Source organism: Stenella coeruleoalba (assembly GCF_951394435.1).
Source record: "Stenella coeruleoalba genome assembly, chromosome: 15".
Taxonomy (NCBI): domain Eukaryota; kingdom Metazoa; phylum Chordata; class Mammalia; order Artiodactyla; family Delphinidae; genus Stenella; species Stenella coeruleoalba.
Window position 1 is genome coordinate 33,416,392 of NC_137161.1, and position 15,030 is coordinate 33,431,421.

The window sequence follows — 15,030 nt, forward strand, 5'->3', positions numbered from 1 at the left end:
TTTTGAAAATTTCAGGTATGATGTATGTAGTACTTTACCTCCAGATTTTTCATACTTAGATTCAAATGACATTTGTTGAGCCCTCACTATGCATCAAGTTCTGCGCTAGGTGTTTTATATTTGCATTCTCATTTAATCTTTACAACAAATTTGTGATAAGATATTGTTTCCATTTTATTGATGAATAAATAGACCAAATGAGGATCAATGACTTGCCCAAAGCCAAACAACTTGAGGTGGAGAGGGGACTGAAAACCAGGTCTTCTCCATGTTTTCCTACTCTTCCACATGACCTGTGAGTGAGGCAACTACTAGAGCCTAGTCATAACTCATTCAAGGTTTTCCAACTTCCCTTTTTAGATTTTTACAAAGAAAATCAATGCTCTTTTTGTTGTTTTGTGTTAACTTGAGGCCGTGATGGAGTTAGTGAAGTACTGAATGAATTTTTAGTGGAAATGCTCAGGGTTCAAGATTCCCCAAGAAGAGTGATCTGCAGCTGCTTGGTGAGATTTCTCAGCTAACCAACATCATGGCATCCTCATGACTCTTTGGGGATTATTAAGTAACAAGACCTGCCTGCCAACTCACCTGTCCACTCAGACATTTGTATTGGTTCCCCTTGATTACTGAATCAAATCTGATCTCTGCCATCTTGAGTTGAAAATCCTTCAGTTCTATTTCTGGTCACTGCACAGTGGTTGCCCTCCATTTAGAACAGGTGTAGTCCCTAATTCCTCTGCAGACCCTCCTCCCCATTCCTTCCTTCATTCAAGCTCCCAATGTTCCTCTCTGCTGATCTGTATCTTCCACGCTTCCAGGTCCAACCCAAGTCCTATTTGCTCTGGGAAGCCTCACTCAGAGATACTCCTTTCTCTAATACTTGGTTTTCCAATAATGACCTTGAAATTTGAGACCTGTGGGGAGTTCATTCCAGAAGCTGTGAAGAGGAGACACAGGGAGTCCTTGCTCTTCACTCCAGCTACCACTAGAGCAGTCCTTCTTTTATTCTGTTTGATACATAGGGATTCTGCTTCAAAAGAGTATCACATTCTCCATTTTGCTAGTACTTAAGGCCAGAAAGTGGGGCTTGTTAGCATCAGATTTTTAGACTGGAGTGCTGGCTCAGGTCAAAAACACCCTACAGGGTTTTTTTTTTTTTTTTTTTTTGGAGGAAGAGAGAGATGGCTTTATTTTTCCATCAGGCAGAAGGGAAGACCCAGCAGGTTAGTGCCTCAGAACTGTGCCCCCCACCCCCCGTCCTGGGGAATTAGAGGGGGTCTCACAGGTGGAGCTTGCAGTCCAGGGTAAGTGACAAGGATCAAGGTGGTGAAGGTCCTGAATTATTCTTCTTGCAATACTTTAAACCAGTCACTGCTGGCGTCAGGCAGCCCGACAATCGGGTCCGTTCATCTCTGGGCCATTGGCCTGCGACCTCCTTTCTCAATTATGTGTGGAATCTACTAAAGTCCAATGTACAAACACAATAGAATCTTGATTGTCAGGAACTTGCCTCAAAAACTGGGAGCCCAAGATTCAAGCCAGGTATTTCTGGGTCCAAGTTTTGCCTCTGTAGAAATAGCCAGTCATGCTGTCCAGCAAATGGGCCACCCAACCAGGCTGGAAGTGCCCCCATCGCAGCTAAAGACAGACCTCTACCCTCTCTGTGAGGGGAGGCAATTTGAGCCAGAGAGTCAGAGGCTCCGAACAACCAACTGCTCTTCTCAGGGGTCATCCTTGGGGTTCTGCCCACCCCATCTCAGAGCCTGGAGGTATCATCTGTTTTAGGGTACTCACTCCCTGAAAGCACACTAGCTACCTGGGAAGCTACCTGAGTTTTGGAGACCATGGAAACAGAACCAAAATTCACTTCATCCAGCAGTGTTTCTGCCGAGGTAAATCCACAAACTCTATATCAGTGGTTCATTCTCGTGTGTGTGTGTGTGTGTGTGTGTGTGTGTGTGTGTAAGAATTTGCATTTCTAACAATTCCCTAGATGATGCTAATGCTGCTCGTCTGGGGTCACACTTTTAGAACCACTGTTTTCAATCATTGTAGAAGATAACAGTGCTAATGTGTACAAAGCCAGTGTCATCCACCATCCTCTGGGCCTTCCTCATGGACCCTGACAGCTTTGGACTATTTTTCTTTCATGTGGTCTAAGGCTTACTTACTTATACTTCCATGACCTTTCTCCAAACCTCCATATGAGTCAATATAATTGATTAGTTTCTCTCGACTATGTTACAATGCTGTCTTAGACCTGTATCCTTAAAATTACTCCCAGTCCATCTATCTTCCTAAGAGTTTAGGGTGTTCTCAAACCCTTTTGTCACACATTTTTAGACCAGCTCTTGTTCTCTGACACTCTTTCCACAGAATTGCACATACCTTGAGAGCTAAATCACACATTGTGTGCAGATTTTACTAGTTTTTGTGGGAAGCCATATTTCTTTTGGAGGAGAGAACTCCACATTGTTTTCCTTCACATTTTCTTTAATTCCATTTTCCCACCATACCCAGTAAATGTGAAAAGCAGTGCTTTTCTTCTGCCTATTTTTGTCATGAGGTAATAAAGTGAAAGGCACTCAGTTGTAATTTACCACCAATAGAGATTTCCTGCTTAAAAGTTCAACAAGAGCATGAGTCACAGAGTCATGGACATATGAATATAAGCTGTGACCCATGTCCTGGGAGTAATTGGACCCAGGCTAATGAGGATCAAGGGGCTGGTGTATACAGCTTAAGTTCAATCATTGATGTTTTTTTGCTTTTTCCCTATTATCTTTTGGGTTTCCTGGGGAATTGGCTCAGATCCCCAGGGAATCCAGGAAGGCTTGAAGTGTGGGATCCATTATGGGAGTGGTGGACATGGGAGACTGGAGTAGATACAGCTGGTTTCTATACTTGAAAATGAGATCAAATACTTAAAATATTACAGAAGGTTTTATTTTTCAGTTTAATGGTTTTGAAAGTTCTCCTCAAACCAGGGTAAAATACTTATCATATACTCACCTTGGTATGTGGCTTTGGATGACATTATAATGACTTCAGTTTTGGTAGATATGCTAAGACAGGTAACTAGGATCTCTAGACCCTCTATTTCCCAATGGAATACCTTAGTTTAATAGGCATTGTGATAGTGGATTGGAAAGTGGAGATTGGTTGGTAACACAGCAGCGTTTTAGTTAAGATGTTCCAGTGTACTGAAGTTTGTTCCAATCCTGGGCAATTAACTAGTTATGGTTATTCCATCACCAATCACTTCTTTGTGCCACAAGATGTCAAAAGGCTCTTCCTCTTACTTTGTTCATCATGATTAGTGCACCTTGTATCCTCTTTCTTACTTCCTTCCTCTGTTCTTTTCCTCTCTCTTTTGCCTGTCATATGGCAAAGACAGTCAAGTGAAGCCAGCTGGGTGGGTGACAAGGGGGTGCTAGCAAACCAATCAAGTTAGGGTGGTTTGTATTGTGTCATCTTAGCTTGACTGGAACTACATTGCCCAGATTTCTCTTCCTTGTATAGTTCTGGGATAAAATAGGCCACAATACATTTTGTGAAAGTTTAGAAGGTGGGAGTGAAGCAACAGCCATATTCTTTTTATACTTGGAAAGTCCACATATGGCACAAGGACGTGCTGTCACTCACACATGCCATCATTTTCCGCAGACTCATCCTGATAGCTAGTCCCACAGGTCCTGTTGCTCCTGCTGGATCCTCCTTCAGCTGCTCTGCCTCTTGGGCCAGGTGAGAATCTAGTTCCATGGTAAATAATATCATCTCCTCCTGCAGGATACTCCATCATCGAAGGTGGTAGACTCGAAGAGGTGAGAGAACAGCATCAATTCTAATCTGTCCTCGAGGATTCCAGCTCATCCTTGAAGGTTCCAGTTGTCCTTTTTTCCCCACTTGATATACATATTTCCCTTCTGACTGCTGACTTTAGGCCTCCACACCAAACACAGGAGGCACAGCCTCCTGTAGGATGTTTAACTCCCACCATTGTGGTAATGTTGAATCCCTGTAATAAATCCCTTATTACCTGTCTCCAGTGCTTCTATTTCTTTGATTAAATCCTGGCTTATATACAGTTCATGATTCTTAGGTGGGGACTGTTTGTTGGAATCAATCTACAGGGAATTTGGCCAATGGATTTTGAGATTGTCAAGCACCCAGTGGCCATTGGTGACAGCTGATTTAGGACGTTCAGGTATTTGGAACTGAATAAGCAGCTAGACCTTAGCAGCTGATTCCACTAAGAGACATTTCATGCAAACTAACTTTGGGAGTCCTGCTGAGCCACTCTGAAAATTGGTCTTTAGACTGAGAAAATTTTAAGCAATGGAGAAATACAACTTCTTCAACATCTTGGGTCTGGAAACTTCCAAAAGGCAGATGCTGTCTGCAAAGTTGTTTTGTATTTTTCTTCTTGTGCCTTTCCTCTTTCCTTTTTTGTTCTGTTGATGTAAAGGAAGATAGGAAGAGAAAAGGAGGAAAATTTCCCTGTTACCCTTTTTCCTTTCCCTCTTCACATTATCCATGAATACACGGTCCCAAATCACAGGCATGTGACCATTATATGGTATTATTTCAGTGTTAGGAAACTTGACAGCCTTGGAGAAAAGAATTCAACTCTTAATGTTTATGGAATTCCATCTTGTACTTGGGCAGTAGCTTTAGGACAGCAGTGTTTCTGACCTCCCCTTGGACCTCCTCTCTCTACTTAGTCTCATGCTTCTGGGTCTTTCTAAAGAAGCAACCAGGCAAAGGAAATTTTATTTTAAAGCCAATTTTCCCCTTTGAATTCCATGTTTGGGGAAAAAAGCATTTTTTGAGCCATGTTTTAGAATTATATGTCTTTAACCCAACTTTCATAATTCAGAAAAGCCCAATACAAAAAAAGTCTCCAGAGCCTTCTATACTAAGAGGAAATTTAATTCTTAGCAGAAGCTTATTTTTAAATTTAGGTTATGACAAGCCACCTCAAATCACTGGAAATGGTATGAAGCAAACCACTGAAACCTATGTTATATTATCCTGCGTCATTGCCTTATTTCTTTTCTCAGAACTACCATGGACAAAACTGAGAAGAAAGTATAGGGTTTCTTGTTCTCTCTGCTCTGGACCCCACTTTAGGCAGGGTACCCTATTGCCCTCGTCTTTTTTTTTTTAATTAATTAATTTATTTTTGGCTGCATTGGGTCTTCGCTGTTGAACGTGGGCTTTCTCTAGTTGCGGTGAGCTGGGGCTACTCTTCCTTGCCGTGCACGTGCTTCTCATTGTGGTGGCTGCTCTTGTTGTGGAGCACAGGCTCTAGGCATGTGGGCTAAGTAGTTGTGGCTCGCGGACACTATAGCACAGCTCAGTAGTTGTGGCACCTGGGATTATTTGCTCTGTAGCATGTGGGATCTTCTCGAACCCGTGTCCCCTGCATTGGCAGGCAGATTCTTAACTACTGTGCCACCAGGGATGACTTGCTTTAGTCTTTTTTTTTTTTTAACATCTTTATTGGAGTATAATTCCTTTATGATGGTGTGTTAGTTTCTGCTTTATAACAAAGTGAATCAGCTATACATATACATACACCCCCGTATCTCCTCCCTCTTGCGTCTCACTCCCACCCTCCCTATCCTATCCCTCTAGGTGGTCACAAAGCACCGACCCTTCCTTAGTCTTTTATCATGGCTTTTTGCATGGCTCAGTTAATTATTAATTCATACTAAATTAAGAAAGAGAGACCACCACCTTTCTGGGCAGGGAGGTAAGTGGATGGAGGGAGTTTAAATTTAAGAATTTAAGTTTTTAAGATGAGTACTTCAGGTTTCACCTGAATGTTTGGGGATATGTCTTTTTGGGGATTCAGGTCTTTTTTTCTACCACTAAAATATCATTCCCAGTAGATATATAACAGCATCACTTAAAGATCTCTTCTGTTCTTCTTTCTTTAATGTTTCAGCTGCACAGGTAAAGAGTCTCAATGATAGAAGTAGGATGATCATCGACCCTGAGGGTATGATAATCTCAGACTTGGAGGTAAAGAGATAGGATATCTATTGTGAATGAACTATACATCCCAAATATAGTCCATGAGGCATTTTGTCTTTCCTCCATGCAGCAGTGTTAAATTTGCAAATTCTTTGACCTTTGTCTCATTAAAGGATAGAATCTATTTCCCCTCCCCTTGAATTTGGGTGGGCTTGTGACTTCTTTGACCAAAGGGGTACTACAGAAGTAATGATATGTTACTTCTAATGTCAGATCACAGAAGGCCATAAAACTTCCATTTTGGTTGTTGGGAACACTCTCTTGAAGTCCTGCTACTCTGAGGCCACCATACTATAAGGAAGCCCAAGTCATATGAATACGTATATGGTGTTATTTAAACCTCATCTGGGATAACGGAGGTGAGTCCAGGTCACTTTCTAGAGTATTGGCTAAAAACCCTGCTGAGTGAATTACTTCACCTCTTGGATTGCTCAGAAATTTGAGGCCAAAATAAGAACAGTTTTTTGAACTTAAGAAAAAAAATTCTCTATCATTAAAAAAAATATATTTTGGAATATGTAGAGCAGGAGGGAATTGGTTAGATGCAAGAAGATATCTGGACAGTATGGTGATAGTGGAATTGGGTTGGCTCTAATTTGAATTTGGGGAAAGAGGACCAGAGGCAGGTTTTGGGCATTTTTTACATGCCCTTTTGCCCTGCAATATTGTTTAAGCAACAAAAATAGCAGTTCAGTTTCAGTGACTTAATGAAACTACAGACTTACTAGAGTTTCCTTTGTTGCTGCTATCAAAGAAAAAGCCATGTATTAAATCACTTTTTAAAAAGTCACCTTTTCATTATACAATTGGAAAGATGAGGGTAGATTGTACAGTGTTTCTCTGAACACCCTCAACCAAGTATCTGACTTGCTAATGTGTTATGATAACTTATGAGAAGGAAGTTGAGTTATAGCTTCCATTCAAGGAAGTACAAATAACTCAAGCTTATATTCTCTGGGTGTGACCCTACCCCACAATCTCTTGTATAATGAGAGGGTTCTCATTCAAATGCCTATTGAGAGGGAAAAGAGTTTGAGAATTCCTGTGACCTACGAGTTACCCTTGCCAACATTGTACATTTTGGTCTTATTGATTATATCTTATTGCTCACTCCAGATATTTTGCATCTAGGTGTTAATGAAGCTAAAAGAGGGAAAGAAATATGCACTGTGTCCATTAATACACCTCTGTCCAAGGGTAACTTAAATTCTGACTTCCTTTATAATAGATTGGTTTAGCCTAGTTTTGAACTTAATGTAAAAAGAATCATTTAGTACATTTGTGTCTGGCATTTTCCACTCAACATAATATCTCTGAGATATATTTACGGTGTTGTATATTTTAGTAGTCTACTATTCACTATATAACTAAATTTGAAATTGAATGAGTTCCAAAATTGAATATAAGTTCTGAAATTGAATATGAGTTCCAAAATTGACTATAAGTTCCGAAATTGAATTTCTTGAAATCAGGGATCTTGCATTATGTTTTATGGTTTATCCTCAGAGTTCAAAATAAATATTTGTTGAATGAGTCAACATAGCATTTCTCTTTTATTCTTTCTTCTTGACCTCCATCTATGTCAGTAACACAAAAAAGAGCACATTTCTGCCTACCGGCACTGTCCAAGGTAGTAGCTTATAGAGTTGGTTGCTAAAAGACAATATAAGTGGGTTCTGGCAGCCAGAGTATTTTTTGGTGACTAAGTAGGAAGCTTGCTGACTTTAGACCTATAAATTTTTTTTTAACAATAGTAAAATCATCTGATTAATCTGGTTCTAAATACTTTGGTCTAAGTAGAAGTTATGTTAATAGTAAAATAATACCTGAATTCTGAAAGTCTGATTTTGAAAACATCAGGTCTACCCCTTACTTCAAACCTAGTCCACAGAGAAAGCCTTTTGCTACATTTTCTACTATTTTGTCTGCTATTTAATGTTGTGTTTTACTATATATTTATTTATATTTTTCTAGTTTTATTGAAATATAATTGACATATAACATTGTATTAGTTTAAGGGGTACAACATAATGATATTATATATGTTTATATTGGGAAATAATTATCACAGTAAATTTAGTTAACATCCATCACCTCATGTAGTTATATATTTTTTTCTTTGATGAAAGCTTTTAAGATCTACTCTATGCAACTCTCACATATATCATACAATAAGGTATCATTAACTATAGTCACAGGCTATACATTATGTACCAGAACTTTCTTAATACTTAAAAGTTTGCACCTTTAACCACTTTCACCCTTTTCCTCCATCCCCCATCTTCACCTCTGGTAATTACAGATTTGTTCTCTATTTCTCTAATTTTGGTTTATTTAGGTTCCACATATAAGTGAGATCATACAATAATTGTCTTTCTTTGTCTGACTCACCTCACTTAGTATAATGACCTCAAAATCCATACATGTTGGGCCCGTGAGCCATGGCTGCTGAGCCTGTGCGTCCAGAGCCTGTGCTCTGCAACAGGAGAGGCCACAACAGTGAGAGGCCCGCGTACTGAAAAAAAAACAAAAAAATCCACATATGTTGTTGAAAATGGCAGGATATCTTTCTTTTTTATAAAGGCTGAATAATATTCCATTATATATTTATATCTCATAACTTCTTTATCCATCTGTTGATGGACACTTAGGTTGTTTCCATGTCTTGACTATTGTAATACTGCTGCAATGAACATGGGGGTGCAGATTTCCCATCAAGATAGTGAATTTGTTTCCTTTAGCTATATATCCACAAGTGGAATCGCTGGATCATATGGTAGCTCTAGTTTTACTTTTATGAGGAACCTCCATACTGTTTTTCATAATGGCTACACCAGTTTACGTTTCTGCTTACAGTGCACTAGGGTTTCCTTTTCTACACATCCCTGCCCACATTTGTTATCTCTTGTCTTTTTGATGACAACTATTCTAACAGGTGTGAGAGGATATCTCACTGTGATTTTGATCTGCATTCCCTGATGATTAGTGATGTTGAGCACCTTTTCATGTACCTGTTGGTCGTTTGTATGTCTTCTTTGGAAAAATGTCTATTCAGTTCTTCTTCCCATTTTTAAATTGGATTGTTTGGCTTTTTTGCTATTGAGTTGTATGAGTTCTTTATATATTATATATATATATTTTATATATATTTTATATATATTTTATATATTTTGGATATTAACCCCTTATGAGACATATGATTTGCAAATATTTTCTCCCATTCCATAGGTTGCCTTTTCATTTCATTGATGGTTTCTAATGCCATATTTTAAAATTACATACTCTTACAGGCTCTTGACTACCTGTTTTGGAAGTTGAGAATTTTTCTCTGCAATACCATCATCTCCATTTCACTGGTCGGGATCCTTCTAGTATAGTTATATAACGGTTGGTTTAAATTTGTTGAATCAATTATTTACTATGTTATTATTATTATTATTTTTTTTTATTTATTTTTTTTTTTGGCGGTACGTGGGCCTCTCACTGTTGTGGCCTCTCCCGTTTCGGAGCACAGGCTCCGGACGCGCAGGCTCAGCGGCCATGGCTCACGGGCCCAGCCGCTCCGCAGCATGTGGGATCTTCCCAGACCGGGGCATGAACCCGCATCCCCTGCATTGGCAGGCGGACTCTCAACCACTGCGCCACCAGGGAAGCCCACAATTATTTACTATGTTATTATTTACTGCTGAGGTAATACATTTATGGTGTTTACATTTCCTGTATTGTTTATGGACCATAATGTTCATCAGAGTGTTAAGGATATATATATATATATTCTTTATTTCCCCAGCTTTATTGAGATATAAATGACATGTAACATTGTATAAGTTTAATATGTATAATGCAATGATTTGATATATGCATATATTGTGAAATGATTCTCACAATAATGTCAGTTAACACATCTATCACCTCACATATTTACCATTTGTGTGTGTGTGTGTGTGTGTGTTGAGGACTTTTAAGATCTACTCTCTCAGCAACTTTCAAGTAGACAGTACAATATTGTTAACTATAGGCACCATGTTGTACATTAGATCTTTTCTTTCATGTAAAACTTTTCTTCATGGACTTAATAGTGATCTCTCTTACTCCTTTTTCATTTTCTTAGTTATATAAAAGCACCTATAGCTATTCTTCTCAAATGCCCCAACAACAGTTATTACCCAGCAATAATTTTCTCTCTTTCTTAATTTATCACTATATTTTTGTGAAGAACACTTCTTGTTATCTTTCTTAAAAAGGTGTATGGGGAAAAAATATGAAATCTTGAATGCTGCAAAATATCTTTATCTGCATTCTTGTTTGAGTTTGAATGATAGAATAGCAACTACTCATGTGATTAAACCTGTGTGTTAATCATATCATTTAAATAAATCATTAGGTTGTTTCACTATGAATTTTCCTTTGAATTTTGAAAGTATTACTCCAGTGTCTTCTAATATGTATTGAACTGTTGAGAGATCCAATGCCATTCTGACTCCTATTTTTTTGGAATGAGATCTATATTTTTCTCCCTGAAGCTTTTAGGATATTCCCATTATTTATGGTATTCTGAAACTTCATAAGAGTTCTTCAAAAGGGTCTTTTTATTACTTATTTTGCTGGCTACTCAGTCATCCCTTTTTGCATGTAGGCACATGCTCTCAAGTTCTAGGAAATTTTCTCATATTATTTATTTGATAAAATCTCTTCTCTTTGTTTTTTCCCCCCCTCTCCCACCCGCTTCCCCCGGAACTACTATTGATCTGAAATTGAATGTAGTGAATATTGAGAGTTATTCAAATATTTATTTCATTCCATAAAATCAATCTCAACCAATCATAGTCAATTTACCTTCCTTACAAGTCAATATTTCAGGGATGAGCTGTCTAGGCTAGTTTGGGATAATAATAAATGAAGAGAGGCTTCTAAAGTGTTCTGGGAGAGATAAAACAGGCTCTCCCTATGGCTTGCTATGAACAAATAAATATTTTGTTTTCGTTGCTGCTTGTAGTCAACTTATGGCATCAGAGGAACCAGACATAGGATCATGATGGAGCTCTGGACTGCAGAATTAAGAGGGTGAGAAAAACTGGGACCTTAAGGATGGGGAAAAAAACGCTCAGTGAATTAAAACTGGAGCCCACCCTGTTTCTCGTCTACCTCTTAGATAAAAACTATCCTTATATTTAAAGCCGCTTTGAAATGGTTTTCTCGTACTTGAAACCAAAACCATCTTAACTAATACATTGGATCGCCTAGATAAATTTCTCCAAATTTAGTGTGCACCCAAATCACCTGGGGATCTTATTAAAATGCAGATTCCAACTTAATAGATCTGGAATGGAGCCTGAGAATCTTTATATCTGACAAGGTACCAAGAGATGTCAATACTTCTGGTCTGTGGACCACAACTTGAGTAGCAAGGTTCTAGACTGATCTTCTTATTTTCTTATATACTCTCTATTTTCTTCTTATATCTTTGATTTAAAAAATGCTTTCTGGGATATTTCCTTGTTACAATGTGCTTTTATTGTATTTTTCAATTATCATTAATAAATCAAGATATCTTTCTTGTTTGTGATCATTCCTTTCTTATAACATCCTATTCTTCTTTCATTTATATGATATTTTCCTATCCCTCTGAAGATATTCAGGATGGCTTTTTAGGGAGGTAACTTTCTTCTATATCCTGAAACATTTCTGTTTTGTTTTGTTTTGTTTTCAGTTTATTTTTTAGAATTTCTCACATTAGAAGATTTTCTCAAGTTTCTGGTGATCCTTGAATGTCTACTCATGTTTAAGTGAAGCGCTAACAAGCTGATTGGTAGCTTTGTAGGTGAGGAGTGGAGGCAGAATTGTTGGCTTATGAAATCCTTTAAGGTAATCAATGAGCTAGCTTTTCCATCAGGGGATCCCCAGTTACCTCTATGCAAAGTATTTTTCCTGGCAGCTGTTCAGCTTTTCCAAATAAGAATTTCAGTCTTCTGTCCTGAAACTGGGAGTAGTGTTGCTGGTGTAAACCCTTGGCTGCTGGTGTTCTATAAGCAGAGGAGAAGAAGGGGGTGAAGGGACACACAGCTCAGCATGGAGACATTTGCTTTCATGCCATTATTTTCAAGCCTAGCTCCTCTTTCCCTTTTTCCTCTCAGGCTTCTGTTTATTCAGAACATCACACATTGTTCCTCTAGGAGATGTAGGTTGCCTTGAATGAAGAAGGGGATCAGGGCTTCCCTGGTGGCGCAGTGGTTGAGAGTCCGCCTGCCGATGCAGGGGACACAGGTTCATGCCCCGGTCTGGGAAGATCCCACATGCCACGTAGTGGCTAGGCCCGTAAGCTATGGCAGCTGAGCTTGCGCGTCCAGAGCCTGTGCTCTGCAACAGGAGAGGCCACAACAGTGAGAGGCCCGCGTACAGCAAAAAAAAAAAAAAAATGGGGATCAGGTATTTGAGAAATTTCCAACTTTCTATAAACAAATAACCCATACATCCTGTGTCTGGACCTGAATCTGAACCCAGACTTCCATGTCACCAAACCTCTTAGGGTTCAGCAGGGGCAAATGGCCTCATTTCTCTCTGCTATCCCTTTTTTTGCAGGCAATTAGATTGTGATTTTCTCAGTTCTGTGAAGTCACTTATAATCTTTCATCTGTTTTTCTATTCCTCATTTGCTTAGTCAAACTTTGTAACCTTGTATAAGTCAAAGTAGGGAAATGCTTATTTATCTGCTATGAAAGGGTAATAATGAGTTCCACCCAAGGACATTTAAAAATAGTTGAACTCTATCCCATTAAATATTAAAATATTATTTCAACATTTTAAATTTATGTCATTCGAACTTGTAGCATTTCATAAAGCACAGGGCCTTCTAAGCATTATGGAGTAGTATGCTAAAATTATGAAGCCTGACAAATTTGAGAAGGAGTGAGAAAATGTAGCTTGGGGGATAAGGTGGCTGAATTATAAAAGCTGAACCGGAAACAAGAATTCTGGAATCAGAATGTGAAGGGTTGACTATGCCATCAAAAGAAATTTGGGTTCCATTTTTATAGGAATTTGACATGTAGGCAATGGGGGTTACCTTGGATTTCTAAATAAGGAATATATATGATCAGAAATGTTCTTAGATACATTTGGTAGCAGTCTCGAGGAGAGACAGATGGTAAAGATAGCCATCAGATGACTCTAATTGTGTTGATAAGATGTGAGAGTCTGAACTAAGTGGTGATGGAGAGACAGAGACAAATTACAACATTTTTGTGTCTGAATTATTAGGAGTAGGAAACTGGATTTGGGGACAAAGGGAGGGTAGCAGGTGTATACATGCCTCTTACAATATCTCCTTGTCTTACTTCTGATTTCAACTATATCTGTGGTAGATGGTGTAGCCATCTCAAAATGCTGTAGCCTCTCAAACTTCAGTGGGAACGTCTGGAAACTTATTTTACACAATTCCTCAGAACCATGGAATTGTGGAGTGCAATTTTGTGGAATTGCACTCCAATTGTCCACAATAAGAACCCCCTCAGTAACACTCCATTTTATTTGTACCTTCTCCTTCCCTGCTTCACACTCTACTCTCTCACTCCTGCCTCCTAGGGTCATCTTGTAAATAAACTTTGTGCTCAAATACTGGCCCCAGCTTCTGCTCTTGGAGAGAGCTTGTTGAAAACAGGGAGATTTGAAAGCTAACTCTAGCATGCATGTCTGTATGAGTAGGGAGGCCAAGACCTACCTAGGAAATGGTGGAGGAAGAACAGTGGCAGCTGAATTTGATTCAGAATGTATTACATTTAAGGTGCATTGGAATATTCAGCTGAAGAGATATGGTGAGGAGAAGTGGGGGCTTTGTGAGTCATCAGCATAAAGGTGGAGGAAGAGAATGAAATCAAGCAAGTGAATAGATGGTTCAAGGAATGAATGAAAAACAAGAAAGTGGACAGAACCTTGGAGAACACCAACATTTAGGGATGGACAGAGGTAAAAACTGTGATGTGTTCACTATAATTTTGCTAGCCTTTTGTGAGTGGCACATAGTAATACTCAGTAAATATCTGTCCAGGGATTGAACTGGAGAAGCAGACTGAGATGGATTGGACAGAGGCTGGAGAATCAGGACATCCAATGATATATGGAGGAAGGATTGTAGAAATGAGAAAATGTCAAATGTCACTTCAGGTTCATCTGTGGCATTGGCTGAATTAAGTCACTGGGTGACTTTGTTGTCCTCAGTGAGAGAAGCAAGAGGGACAAGTGCAAACAGCAGTTGTCAAGGGGCTGTGGAATCAATGTGCCTTGAGGAAGTTAGAGGTAGAGATTTTGATTTTTTTAAAATTATGATTTTAAAACTAATGTAGGGTGGTTGAAGAAATTTGGAAAATGTAGAAGAGTATAAAGTAGGAAATAATAACTACTCAAGATCCCTCCATTCCTCTATTATTCCTTCCATAATAAACACTGTTAACAGATGGTGGTATCAACTTGAATCATATGAAAGATTTTGAAAGTGAAAAATAGTTGAATATTGACACTTTCTTAAGGTTCAGAGTATATTTCTTTGCAGATAGATTACTACTCTTTTAAGAGGTGAAGAAAGGGGAAAAACATGTAGGAGTAGCTCATGGGGTTTGAACTTAGGTAAAGTTTTAAAGTTCTAAAATTTAATAACTTTTTAAGGACAGGGACATCTTAAAATATATTTGTAAGCTAAGAGGTAGGTGGAAGGAAGGTTGACAAAAACTGATGAGAGTTGTTTACTGAGGCTGGAAACATGAAAATTGTCTTCCATCTGTTGATCTGGTGGGTGCTTTCCTCCAGCAGTGCTGGGAAGTTGGAGGCTGTTGGATGGGGATTTCAGGGTGGCAGCTCCTGGAAAAACAGGCCCAGCTTCTTTGCTGTGGTTGCAGGGACACAGTGAGCTTTTCCATTTGGGACGTTACCCTGTACTTGAAACCAAACAGCTTGGACACAGAACATGCTGAGGCTCCTATCGGGGCAGTGATCGAA

At 38.9% G+C, this 15,030-nt stretch overlaps 1 protein-coding gene across 2 annotated transcripts in view; it reads left to right on the plus strand.

Moving 5' to 3' along the window:
- LOC307198595 (uncharacterized protein) overlaps positions 1-15,030 on the plus strand; it is a 298,263-nt gene that overhangs the window by 248,116 nt on the left and 35,117 nt on the right. The window contains exon 4 of one of the 2 annotated variants that reach the window (XR_013831648.1): positions 3,790-4,015. The exons of the other annotated variant lie outside the window; for it this stretch is intronic. The gene's annotated coding sequence lies outside the window, so the exon portion shown is untranslated. Of the gene's footprint in view, positions 1-3,789; positions 4,016-15,030 lie in introns of those variants that run through there. 2 annotated transcript variants of the gene reach the window in all.